This window comes from Lissotriton helveticus, chromosome 2_1 (assembly GCF_964261635.1).
Source record: "Lissotriton helveticus chromosome 2_1, aLisHel1.1, whole genome shotgun sequence".
In the NCBI taxonomy this organism is placed as follows: Eukaryota; Metazoa; Chordata; class Amphibia; order Caudata; family Salamandridae; genus Lissotriton; species Lissotriton helveticus.
In genome coordinates, this window is record NC_136059.1 from 1,759,947,962 (window position 1) to 1,759,961,783 (window position 13,822).

Here is a 13,822-nt window from a genome sequence, read left to right on the forward strand (position 1 = left end):
AGCGCTACAAACTCTAAAACTAAGTAAATCTGCATTGTTTATTGGGACTCAAATTTGCTGCCAGATACACGATAATACGCCAGTACGCCACTTTGCCCTAGAAAATGCCGACACAAGTGAGCGCCAAACAATTTGGTACATAAAGTCCGTGGGGGTCGCTTCATTCAGGAGCTCAGAGTCTGACAAATACCCTCCGATCTGAGAAAGAAGTTCTCTCATGCAAGGCTCAAAATTACGTGCGAGTTCCTTTAGGGACCATCGCTATAATCCAGGAAACTTCTTGAAACTCGTTGAATGCGCATTAGCAGTCAGCAGTTGTTAGTCAATCATGATGCGTGGGCTAATGCAGAGAAAGCAGACGTCCAAAGCAAACCAAAAACACAATTGATAAGTGGCTCATCTGAATAGGTCAACTGGCGAAGCTAAGGGCACAGTATGCCTGGAGAGAGGTCTGCCGTCCTGGGCAAGAGCCAGTTTAGGAGAAAGAAAAACAAGGAAGAGGGAAAGAAAGGATGGAGGCTGACGGGCCAAAAGAAGGAAAGGAAAGAATGAAGGAAGAAAGGGAGCAGGGTGAACTCTTTGGACATTAGGAAAAGGCACGCTGAAGGGCGAGGGAGGTGAGGGAGGGAGGAGAAATGCGACAAACGCGAGAAACGTGTGAAGCAGGGGGCGGGGGTTGCGGATACCTTTGAAGTGAAGCTAAGCTTCACTTCAAAGGCTTGTTGGCACAGCGCACGCTGGGAGATGACTGTGGGAGGGAGGCTTGTGTCTGTGCACGCGCTTTTTATGGCAATGCACATGCGCATTGAGCGAGCTTTTCGCGGGCACTGCATGCAATCGCCTGATCTTGGTAAGCTCTGTTTAAGCCCCTTTATATCTCACTCCGCTCAATGCGCATGCGCATTGATAGGTCACGAGACCTAAAAATGGACACTGATAGGGACAATGGCGGCTGCAGCACTATGCACTCTAAATTGTATATTTTTTATTACTTTAAAGAGTGTGGCACCAGCTAGGAACACCGCGCTCACTTTATTTATATTTTACGTTTATGTTGTTTCGGCTGGTGACATAAATTGTGCGGGAACTTCAGTGTTTTACTTTACAACTTCCCTCTAAAGAGAGAAGTAAGCAGAGTAGAAACGGAGACGGCGGAACACCGTAGTTTACAGCTCGCCATGCCGCGGCTTCGGTCTGGTCTATGCAAGGGATAGACGCTCACAACACTGTTTTTCATCGTTTAACACGTGAACAAAAGCAAAAGACAACTTTGCTATAAGAAAATCGAAAGGTGCTATATTCTACGCAACAAGTTCTACAACGTTTTGGCAGCAGTGGCTGGAATCTGTTCTCCCAGTGCGAGGACAGCAATGGCGTCTCTCTCTCTTCTTGTGTTGGAACTTTTTGTCTCAAGCCTGCTGCATGCCTGGCACTTTGTTGCTTTGCACATCTGCCGCAGAAGCCTCTCACGGCCGAGCAGCCACTCCTTGAGGTGGTTTCCCTTTCCACTCATATAGGCGCCCAGCGCCCCATTGCTGCAGACCACGCAGTGGCGCTGGATCAGGAGGGGTGAAGGGATGCTCCGCATAGTGCAACCTACTGCCCGGGTGGCCTTCTCGTTGCCCGCCAGGATAGCCAGCTGCTTGTAGGAGACCAAGTTGCCGAACTTCACCAGGCTGGAGAGGGTCAGCAATACCTGGCGGGTGATGGAGTCCTTCTCGAAGACCGGGTGATGGAATGGGGGCAGCGGGAGCTCACCAACCCTCCCGGGATCTGAGAAGTAGACCACCAGCCAGGCCGCGCACAGCTTCACTGGTTCAGGCACCTCATCGGGCGCAACCTCGACCTTGCCCTCTAAGGGCCTCGCATCACTCACCGGCTGGGGCGCGGCGTCAGCCAGCAGCTTCACCTTGTGGACCCTGGCAGTGCAGCCCAAGAGCTGGATCAGGCCCAGCAGGCTCTGAAGGGCCAATATCATGAAACCATGTTACCAGCTCGAATTGTTTATTGTACTGACAGCAGAGCAGTCGTCCACTCTCTGTCAGTAACCTGTCGCTTTTATAATACATTTTATGAAAGCTGCAATCACTTGAATAACAGTTATTACAATTTTAGAATGTCAGTGATCTATGTTGGAAATTCATTAGATGTTCAGGGTGCAGAAGAACAAGTTACTTACCTTAGGTAACACTTTTTCGGGTGGATACAGTATCTGCCTGTGGATTCCTCACCTTGTGAATATCCCCAGCGCCGGCAGCATTCGGAATTTTTTTGTAGCTCTCCACAACGAAGATGACTTCGTAGAACCATGGCTCTGCTCGCGACCCCGCTGACGTCACTGGAGCCATGAAGGAGCCTCGTCGGCGTGATGTCAGTTCCACCCTTTTTTTCCGTGCCTTCGAGGCACACGGACATACCGATTTTATATATATATATATATATATATGTTCGCTCTATATCCCGTCACATCGGACTTCCATCCTCCGGGAAAAAGGAAACACTCGCGGGGGTCGTTTTAGGTTGTTTATTAATCACCAAAAACGGACACTTCAGCAACAGACGCGTTTCGGTAACAGGACCTTCATGATAGATGGAAGTCCGATGTGACGGGATATGGAGCGAATATATATATATATATATATATATATATATATATATATATATATATATATATATATATATTCACTGAACAAACCATAGGTTATAGACCATATATAGTAAGGAATTAGCATTTACAAAACCTTATTTTACTCATACAAAACCATTGAAATGCGCATATATAGTTAGTTGCACTAACTATATATCGCGCACCCGCAATCCACTGCTGATCATGTCACATATTACATCATTCATGACATGGTCAGTGACATCACTGATGACATCACTGATGACATCTCAAATCAAATCTCAATTTCAATGGTTTTTGTGTGAGTAAAATAAGGTTTTGTAAATGCTAATTCCTAACTATATATGGTCTATAACCTATGGTTTTTTTCAGTGAATTTTCAAGGTTTTGTAAATGCTAATTCCTAACTATATATGGTCTATAACCTATGGTTTTTTCAGTGAATTTAAATGGTTTTTTAATAGCAAATATCAAAAACTGTAAAATTTATTCTTCTTTTAAAGGAAAAATATATTTTATATGTATTTATTATAATTTTTTTATGTATATAAATTTTTTGAGGGAACGAATTTATCAACTATCATGCTGAAGAAGAGTGTGGGGAAAAAAAAACAAAGAGGAGGACTAAGAGGAAAGAACAATCAGTTCAAAAATACAATTGCTTTAAAGCATGAAGTGCTTTTCCACACATTTACATTTAAATAACCCATATTAGAACATACAAAATATCTACAGAGGAGACGGTGTACATTGAATTTTAGACTTTAGACTACATGTTGGTACTTACATCACCCACACAACACAACAGCTCTATTCAGAGCTACCCTACCTCAAAGCACTCTAAAATATTATTTTAATATTTCCCTTGGTTTTCACCTTGTTACGCTTTCCAGAACGCTACCCAGTGCGCGGACCGGGCGCTAACCGTGCGAATTTTTTTTTTTACATATATGGGCCTCCTCAGCCACCCTCAGAAAACCTAGGGGGTCAGGATATGTCTCCCGTGCCCCCTTATACCCATTCCCAACATTGTTTATCCTCCATCTTGTGACTAAATTCGTCCGAAACACAAGATGGCGGACTCCTGTTACGCTACCGGTGAGCTACCCGGTTCGCGTACCGGGTAGCGCTTCCACCGCGAAAAATCGAAAAAAAATGTATTTTATTTTTTTGCCCCGCGGGGCCCTTTAATAGCCCCCACATCAATCCTAGGGGGTCAGGAGGGGTATACCTTGCCCCCTTTCATTCATTTCCCCCTTCGTTTATTTCCACCTCTTGTCACTCGATCCTACCGAGAGACAAGATGGCAGCCGCTCCGGACTGTTTAGAATGTTGACAGTCACCGGAGAGCCAATCCGCTTCTCCTCGCGAAGTTCCGTTACGCGTCTGGTACGCGAACCGGGGCGCTAACCGGGACGCTGTCACAGATATATATATTTTTTTTAACGTTAATTTCTCAAAATCCACTGGAGCACATATCTTGAGACCTAGCAAAGGCACATCGGGCAAACAGTCTCTACAATTTTGCCAAGTTTCATAGAAATCCATTCAGCCGTTCGAGCTAAAAGTGAGTCCAACCGCCCTATGGAAAACTCAGTTAAAAACACGTTTTGGGACCCCCTTTTTTCTCGGCCCCCGCTTGACGAAACCCCCCCCAAACTTTCAGGGGACGCTCAGAAACAAAATGTGCCATTTTCCTGAAAATTTCAGCCAATTCCGTCCATCAACGCCAAAGTTATTCAACATAGAATTTTCAGAAATCCCTATTCAAAAAAATCCTAACTATATATACCTACTGGCAACCGCCAGTAGGTAATATATATATATATATATATATATATATATAACATTTCTATGGCAAAATGAAACCCCTCATTTTGTTCCTTTGCAAATCAAATGTTTTAAGTGTTAACACTTTATTCCAATCAAGATGACTCCAGGTGTGCCATACTTTTGTCATAAGTAAGACTGTTAGCGTTCTAGTTGTTCTTTAGAAAACTCTGGGACATTCTGTCACTGGGCTATAGTTGGGCTACATCTGGCTGATATTTGGGCTACATTTGTTTTTTTTTGTCTCTGGTGGCCATCTTTGGGCTACATTGGGCTACATTTGGGCTCTAACATATATATATAGCCCAATGTAGCCCAATATATATTTTTCAAAGTTACATTTCGTAAAAACCACTGGAGCATATATCTTGAGACATAGCAAAGGCACATCGGGCTACCAGTCCCTACAATTTTGCCAAGTTTTGTGGAAATCCATTCAGCCGTTCGAGCTAAAAGTGAGTCCAACCGCCCTATGGAAAACTCAATGTTAAAAACACGTTTTGGGACCCCCCTTTTTTCTCGGCCCCCGCTTGACGAAACCCCCCCAAACTCTCAGGGGACGCTCAGAAACAAAATGTGCCATTTTCCTGAAAGTTTCAGCCAATTTCGTCCATCAACGCCAAAGTTATTAAACATAGAATTTTCAGAAATCCCTATTCAAAAAAATCCTAACTATATATACGTACTGGCGAGATATATATATATATATATATATACATATATATACACATATATATATATACATATACATATATACATACATATACATACATACATACATACATACATACATACATATATACATATATACATATATACACATATATATACACATATATATACACATATATATACACATATATATACACACATATATACACACATATATACACACATATATATACACATATATATATATATATATACATATATATATATATAAATAAAACCTACTGGCGGTCGCCAGTAGGTAGTTTTAGTTAGGATTGATTTCCATAGGGAAATCGCAACATTCTATTTGAAATAACTTTGGCGCCAGTTGAGGAATCAGCCTGAATTTTTCAGCAACTGTGCCTCGCGGCGCTCCGCTCCTCCCCTGAAAGTTTGGGGGGGATGCGTCAAGCGGGGGCCGAGATAAAAGGGGGGTCCCAAAACGTGTTTTCCCCATGTTAATTTCCATTGGGCGGTCTGTCGCACTTTTAGCTCGAACGGCTGAATGGATTTTCACCAAACTTGGCAAAATTGTAGGGACTGGTAGCCCGATGTGCCTTTGCTATGTCTCAAGATATGTGGTCCAGAGGATTTTGAGTAATTTAGGTTAAAAAAAAATGTATATCTCTAAGCGCGCCCCGGTACGTGCACCGTGGCGCGCCACGCGACTTGCGCACGGAAAGCTGATTGGCTCTCGGGTGTCTGTAAACATTCCAAACAGTTTGCAGCGGCCGCCATCTTGTGTCTCGGTAGGATCGAGACACAAGAGGTGGCAAAAACAAAAGGGAAAATAATGAAAAGGGGGCAGGGTACACCCCCCCTGACCCTCTAGGTTTGATGTGGGGGCCATAAAAGGGTCCCTCGGGTAAAAAAAAAAAAAAATAGTTTTTTTTCGATTTTCGCGGGGGGAGCGCCCGGTACGCGCACCGGGGAGCGAATCAAAAAAAAAAAAAGAGATTGCCAGAGTGCTAAACATTTTAGCAATTTTTTATACATGGGAGGTAGTTCTGAAAAGAACTTTTTTTTTATTGTTTTATATTTTTTTTATTTTCTGAACATTTTTTTTTTTTTGAACAATTTTATATTTTTTTTGGGCGGAACAACGAAAAACAGGCATTAGAAAGGGCTCAAGCGGAGCAAAAAAAAAATTTTTTTTTAAATTACTTCTTGGGGTGTTTTGAGCACTTGTGGTTTTCAAATGCTCTATTAATTAAAATCATACTCCTCTCCCCATAAGAAATTAGTGCACCACAATAAATGCACACTAGCTTCAGGTGCACAAAATTCTTTTGAATACTTGGGACCGTCTCCCTCGCCTCTGGTCCCGATAGAGTTTCCTGTGACGATATACTGGCCACAGGAGTTGGTGGGTTATCCTGGAGGTGACGCACCTCAGCAACGCTATAATTGATTGGATGCCACCTCTGCATGTGGCGGTGCATAGTATAGTTTCCAAAACTATACTTTTTGTCTGTGCCTCGGGACAGAACTGCATTGCAAATGAGGCATGTCACGTACCGGGCATTGACCTTTTTTTGCTCTCGAGGGTAAGAAAAAAATTGCCATATAAAATGGTCTATGTGGTGGGATTGCCGGGGCTCTTCACGCAAGAACTGCCTTGGCTCTACCTCCTCTTCCTCTTCTACTTCCTCTTCCTCTGGGTTTGGAAGGAACTGTGCAGGTGGTCCTTCCTTCCTAGGTGGTTGTGGTGGTGGTGGGGGTCCACTAGCTGCAGCTACTACAGATGCCATGACTGAACAAGCAGAAACAGGTCTTCCTCTCACAAAGATGAAAGTCAGAGTGAGGAAAAAAGGTGGGGTTATCATTTGGGAAAAAAAAGTGTTCTGGACCAATGAAAAGTGTTATTTTCAAGTCACATGATCCAAGCTTTCATCATTTGGAAACCAAAACTGATCTGCACCAATGAAAAATGTTATTTTCAGATCACATGACCCGATGCGCTTACGCTACGCACCCCGGGGCGCGCACCGGGGCGCGTTGCGTAAGCGCGTCATGACGTTGCGCGATCGTATGCGATCGCGTGATTCCTGGTGCGCTTACGCAGTGCGTCATATGACGCATCACGTGACTACGCGAAACGTCATGATGTTGTTTTCGTTCGCGGGAATAGCGCTCTCGGGACGCTCCCCGGTACGCGCCCCGGGAGCGCTCCGGGGCGCGTACCAGGGTACACAATAAAAAAAAAAAATATTTACACAATTTAAAATTCGTTATAAAAATTATTACTTTTCATACCTATAGAGATTTGCTATTAAAAAACCTATGAAATTCACTGAAAAAACCATAGGTTTCACCCCAGTTATAGTTAGGAATTAGCATTTAAAAAACCTATTAAATTCACTGAAAAAACCATAGGTTTTACACCAGTTATAGTTAGCAGGAAATTTTACTCGCATAAAACCATTGAAATTCCCACGTTATAGTTAGTTGGACTCACTATAACTTGCGCGTGCAATGCACTGCTGATGACGTCACATATTACATCACTCATGACATGGTCAGTGACATCACTCATGACATCACTGATGACACCATCATTGTGACAGAGTGACAGACCTCCTTTCACTGTAATGTAACCCTTGAAACACATTCAAAAATAGAAACTAAAATTTTCAAACAAAATGGAAATACCCATACCAGTTACAACAACCAATTCAATAATTCCACCATCTATATATACATCCACTCATTCACCAACAGTTCTATATAGTCACTCATACATATACTCACTCATCATATGTAGTGATACACCTATACATCCTGTTACACACTGACAGGCATCCAAAAGTTACTCACACACATACTCACACATGCAAATAAACTATTGAACATCTATTCATTTGCATATATAGCTATACACACACTACCACTTTACTTCTAAGGAAACTTACACATACTTACTCTCTTAAACAATCACTTATAGAAACACATACTAATTTAAACAGGAACTCTTAGAATCCCTCACTCACATATACTCACTTATATACATCAATATTCACATATACTAGATTAAAACATATGTAGTTACTGATAAAGACACTAGTGAGACAGACATTCACTCACTAACACACACATATACACACTCATCCACCCATACAGTCCTGCACATATGCGGTCTTCAAAACACATACAAAGAGAGAGTCAGTCATTCATGCATCTATGTGCTAAGTAATACCCCACCAAACCATACAAACACTCATACTAATACTAAGGAAAACATCTAATAACCCATATACATACACATGTAACTACTCACCAACCCATGCAGCCACTTATACACAAAGTGAAACAATAACACATATATTTAAATATTCAAACATTACTCACTATTATTTATTTTTCAGAAAGACACATTCACTGGATGGTGTCATCAGTGATGTCATGAGTGATGTCACTGACCATGTCATGAGTGATGTAATATGTGACGTCATCAGCAGTGCATTGCACGCGCAAGTTATAGTGAGTCCAACTAACTATAACGTGGGAATTTCAATGGTTTAATGCGAGTAAACTTTCCAGCTAACTATAACTGGTGTAAAACCTATGGTTTTTTCAGTGAAAAAAAAAAAGAAAAGAAAATATATATATATATATATATATATATATATATATATATATATATATATATATATATATATATATATATATATATACACACACAGTATTCAACCTAAACACAGTGTGAAAACATTGCTGTAAAACACTTCCATTAAACAAATTAGACAATATCAACATTGTAGGTATACAAGGGTGGACAACGGGGAGGCGGGTGGGTCAGTGAGGCATCCACAGGCAGATACTGTATCCACCAGAAAAAGCGTTACCGAAGGTAAGTAACTTGTTCTTCTGATGGATACATCTGCCAGTGGATTCCTCACCTTGTGAATGGAGTCCCACAGCAGTCCCCACTCCCCGAGGAGGGTGTCCACCCTTCTATACCAGAAATTCTTGGAGTGTCCGTCCCTCCTCACTTCGGAGTCTAAGCAGTAATGCTTCGTGAAAGTGTGGAGGGAGGCCTAAGTTGCCGCTCTACAAATGTCCTCTACAGGAACACCCCTAGATAAGGCAGATGTAGAAGATTTTGCTCTAGTAGAATGAGCTCCTATAACTTCTGGAGGTTCCTTACCAGCCAAAGAGTAACAGATCTTAATGCACAAAATAATCCATCTTGAAAGGGTGCGCTTGTGCACGCTCTGCCTTTCCTGCAGTCAGCAAAGCCCACGAAGAGCTGGTCATCTACACGATAGTCTTTCGTCCTATCGAGGTAAAAACTCACCGCCCTCTTAGGGTCCAGGCGGTGAAGCCTCTCCTCCTCCTTGGAAGGGTGAGGATAGAAGGTAGGAAGGGTAATGGACTGCCCCAGATGGAAGGGAGTTACCACCTTCGGCAGAAAAACAGCTCTGGTCCTGAGTACCATTCTATCAGTATGAATGGTCAAGAACGGGGGTTTCGTACTCAGAGCTTGAAGCTCACTTACCCTCCTTGCCGAGGTAATGGCAACAAGAAAAACTGTCTTAAAAGCCAGTAGTCTCAAGGGACACTTGTGCAAGGGCTCAAAGGAAGAACCCATCAAGTAGGTTAAGACCAGATTTAAGTCCCATTGAGGCACAATAAATGGAGTGGGTGGAAATTTGTTGGTAAGGCCCTTAATAAAACGTAAAACGTGACAAACAAAGATGGCTGATCCGGCAAGCAAAGGAATGCCGACAAAGCCAATAAAAAGCCTTTCACAGTAGCCACAGCAAAACCCTGCTGGGCCAGAGATGGAGCAAACTGAAGAATGCTGGATAAGCGAGCCCTTAAAGGGTCAATAGACTTTTCCCCACATCAATGGACAAATTTGGACCACCTTCAGGAATAGATAGACTTGGTGGAGAGACGTCTGGCGGACAAAATAATGTCCACCACGTCAGAAGGAAGATAAAAAGAAATCTGGTTGCCCCGTTCAATCTCAAGGCATGAAGGTGTAAGCTCTCGAGGTTGGGGTGTAGAACCAGCCCCAGCGACTGCGAGAGGTCTGCCCTGAGAGTGAGATGGAGCGGAGGGCACGAGGAAAAGTGGGGAAGATCTGTGTACCACACCCTTCTTGGCCAATCCGGTGCGATCAATATGACTTGGGTCCGGTCTTGGCGAATCTTCCGCAGTACCTGAGGAATCAAGGGTATGGGAGGAAAAGCGTAAAGGAGTTGTGAGTCCCAACTCAAGTGAAACGTTTCCCCCAAAGCTTCCCGCATCGGATACTGGAGACTGCAGAATGACGGGCAGTGAGCGTTCTCGTGAATGGCAAACAGGTCCACCCGAGGAGTTCCCCACGACCGGAAGACGTGACGAACCACCTCCGGATGAAGCCTCCACTCGTGGTCGGCTGAGAACTGCCGACAGACTGTCTGCAAGCGTGTTTAGAACTCCGGCCAGATGATTTGCCATCAGACAAATCTGATTATCCTGAACCCAAGACCAGAGGCGCAGAGCCTCTCTGCAAAGACAATGCGACTCTACTCCTCCCTGTTTGCTGACATACCACATCGCGGTAGTGTTGTCCGTTAGGACTTGAACTGTGAAGGGAAGTGAGGAAGGCCTTGAGCGATAAACGTATCGCCCGTAACTCCAGAAGGTTGATGTGAAACAACCTTTCCTCTGGAGACCAAAGACCCTTGATCTCCAGGTCCCCCAGATGAGCACCCCACCCTAGAGTGGATGCATCCGTTATCACAGCGGCCACCAATGGAGGTAGATGGAAGGGCTTTCCCAAAGAACAGATTGCCTTCAACGCTCCACCAAGACCGATCCGCCACAGCTTCTCTGGAGATCCCCACAGACTCCCTGAGATCTCCGTTGTGCTGATACCACTGCCTGCGGAGGCACCACTGGAGAGCCCTCATGTGCCTGCATGCATGATTGACCAACAGAATGCAGGAAGCAAACGGACCGAGCAGGCGTAGGACCTTCAGGACTGGAACAACCGCTCCACTGTAAAACAAAGGAATCATTTCCTGAATGTCGAGAATTCTTTGAGGAGGAGGGAATGCTCGACAGACAGTAGTGTCCATTACCGCCCCTATAAACAGGTTTCGCTGAGAGGGCACCAGGTGAGACTTGGGCACGTTTATCGAAAAACCCAATCTGTACAACAGCTGGGTTGTCACTTGGAGATGACACACCATCTCTGGCTACTCTGCTTTGATTAGCCAGTCGTCCAGATAGGGGAAAACCGGAACCCCCGATTTTCTGTGATGGGCTGTCACCACTGCCATCACCTTGGTGAAGACTCGAGGTGCCGTACCAAGTCTAAACGGGAGAACCGCAAACTGATAATGTTGCGACCTTACCGTAAAATAGAGATACTTCTTGTGCGACTTCAGGATTGGGATATGAAAATACGCGTCTTGTAAGTCGATCAACACCATCCAAACCTTGTGTTGCAGCGCTTAAAGAACCTGCGCAAGGGTGAGCATCTTTAACTTTTCCTGCTTCAGAAAGATTTAAGATCCTGAGATCCAGGATTGGACGTAACCTGCCATCCTTCTTGTGTATCAGGAAATACCGGGAGTAGCAACCCTGACCCCTTTCCTGCTCCGGAGCCACCTCTATTGCGCCTTTTTTCAACAAAGTTAGAACTTCCTCCTGCAGGAGAAGGTGGTCCTCTGAGCAAACCCCTTGGCAAGGAGGGTACTTTGGTGGGAATTCCGGAAAGGGAAGAGCATACCCATTCTCCACAAGATTTTGAATCCAAAGGTCTGTAGTGACAGATTCCCAATCTTGCAGAAAATGAGTAAGCCGACTCCCTACAGGACTGACATGATCCAGAATGGCGGATCTAGAGCCGCTTTACTGTGGTAATAGGAGGGGAGGAAGAGGAGGAGGAGGAGGGCTGATGACCTTGTGGGCGACCTCTATTCTTGCCCCTGTAGGTTATATACAAGGTGTCTTGCTGCTGCTGTTGAGGTTGTTTGTAGGAGCGAAAGGACGATCTACCAAAACCTCTGTACCTCCTAAACGATGAACCCCTAGGCTGAGTCTGAAGACCTAGAGACTTGGCCGTTGCTTTACTATCCTTAAACCTTTCTAGAGCCGCATCCGCTTTATTGCCAAAGAGACGAACAATTGTTACTTACCTGTAAACAGGTGGTTCTCCAGTATTGGTGTCTTTCATAGATTCACATGCTTGAATATTCCCCGTCGAAGTGGGAGTCCCACGGTAAATAAAATAGCAATAATTGCTAAATATATATATATATACATGATATAAGAAAAAAACAAGGAAATACAACTGAAATCCTCTAAAAACGATTCCTACATAGGAATGCAAGGCAAAGAGAAAAAACTATTTGTAACACATTAGTGTCATTATGTTAGTCCAAACTGCAGGCAATCAGGCGCCAGCACCCTCTAGAACCTTCTCCTCAGAAGCTCAAGCCCTCAGATTTTCGTAGCACAAAGTAACTAAGAGCGCATGAGGAGAAGAGAGCCTCTGAGGGGAGGAGGGTGGGTCGCATGTGAATCTATGAAAGACACCAATACTGGAGAACCACCTGTTTACATGTAAGTAACTATTGTTCTTCTCCAGTATTAGGGGTGTCTTTCATAGATTCACATGATTGAATAGAATAGAAAGCAGTAACCTCCTAGAACTGAGGTTGCTAAGCATATGAAGAATATATCAAGACAGTACTATAATAAAAATAATACAGTCATATAACATCATAGCAATCACAGGAAAACAAGAAGGAGGAGGGAACAGAGGCTCACCTTACTGAAAAAGATGGCGAAGCACTGCCTGCCCCACTGCGGTATCCGCTTCATTGATGGTATCCAAACAGTAATGTTGGGTGAAGGTATGCCTGCTGGACCATGTCGCTGCACGGCAAATCTGATGAAGTGGCACACCAGCAAACAAGGCGGTGGATGAAGACATCGCCCTCGTAGAATGAGCTCTCACTGAAGACTGCAATGGTCTGCCCGCTTGTTGGTGGCAGAAGGCAATGGCGGAGGAAAGCCACCGGGCAATTGTCGGCTTGGAAACTGGATGTCCTCTACGCAGTCGTCCGTATGCAACGAACAGTTGGTCGGACTTGCGGAAAAGAGCAGTTCTTGCAATGTAAAATTTAAGACATCGCTTGATGTCCAACGAATGTAGGCGCTGCTCCGCCGGAGATTTTGGGTCCGGAAAGAAAGTCTTAAGGAACACAGGCTCATTCAAATGAAAATCCGTAGGTACTTTAGGTAAGAAAGAAGGGTTGGTACGCAGTGCCACTCCGTTAGGTTTGAACTGTAGGTAAGGCGGCTTGACAGTGAAAGCGTGAAGATCGCTCACGCGACGAGATGAGGTCAAAGCCAGAAGGAGTGCAACCTTCCAGGTGATGAATTTTATATCGGCCTTATGGATAGGCTCAAATGGTGACTTCATAAGTTGAGCTAATACCACATTGAGGTGCCAAGCTGGCGGAGGGCGACGCACAGGTGGAAACGTGCGGAAGAGCCCTTTGAAAAATTGACGTATAACTCGTGATGAACAGAGGGATGAAGAGCCATCATGTCGGAAACGAGATATTGCCGCTAAGAAAACTCTCAGAGTAGAATGAGAGAGACCTGACTGGGCGAGGCTCAAAAAGAAAGGAAGGAGCTGTTCAGGAG

At 44.2% G+C, this 13,822-nt stretch overlaps 1 protein-coding gene and 1 pseudogene across 4 annotated transcripts in view; both read right to left on the reverse strand.

Annotated features, from left to right (window-relative positions):
* LOC144818885 (RNA exonuclease 1 homolog) overlaps positions 1-13,822 on the reverse strand; it is a 1,142,074-nt gene that overhangs the window by 484,878 nt on the left and 643,374 nt on the right. The window lies entirely within an intron of this gene.
* Positions 1,410-1,978, reverse strand: LOC144819147 (methylated-DNA--protein-cysteine methyltransferase pseudogene; annotated as a pseudogene).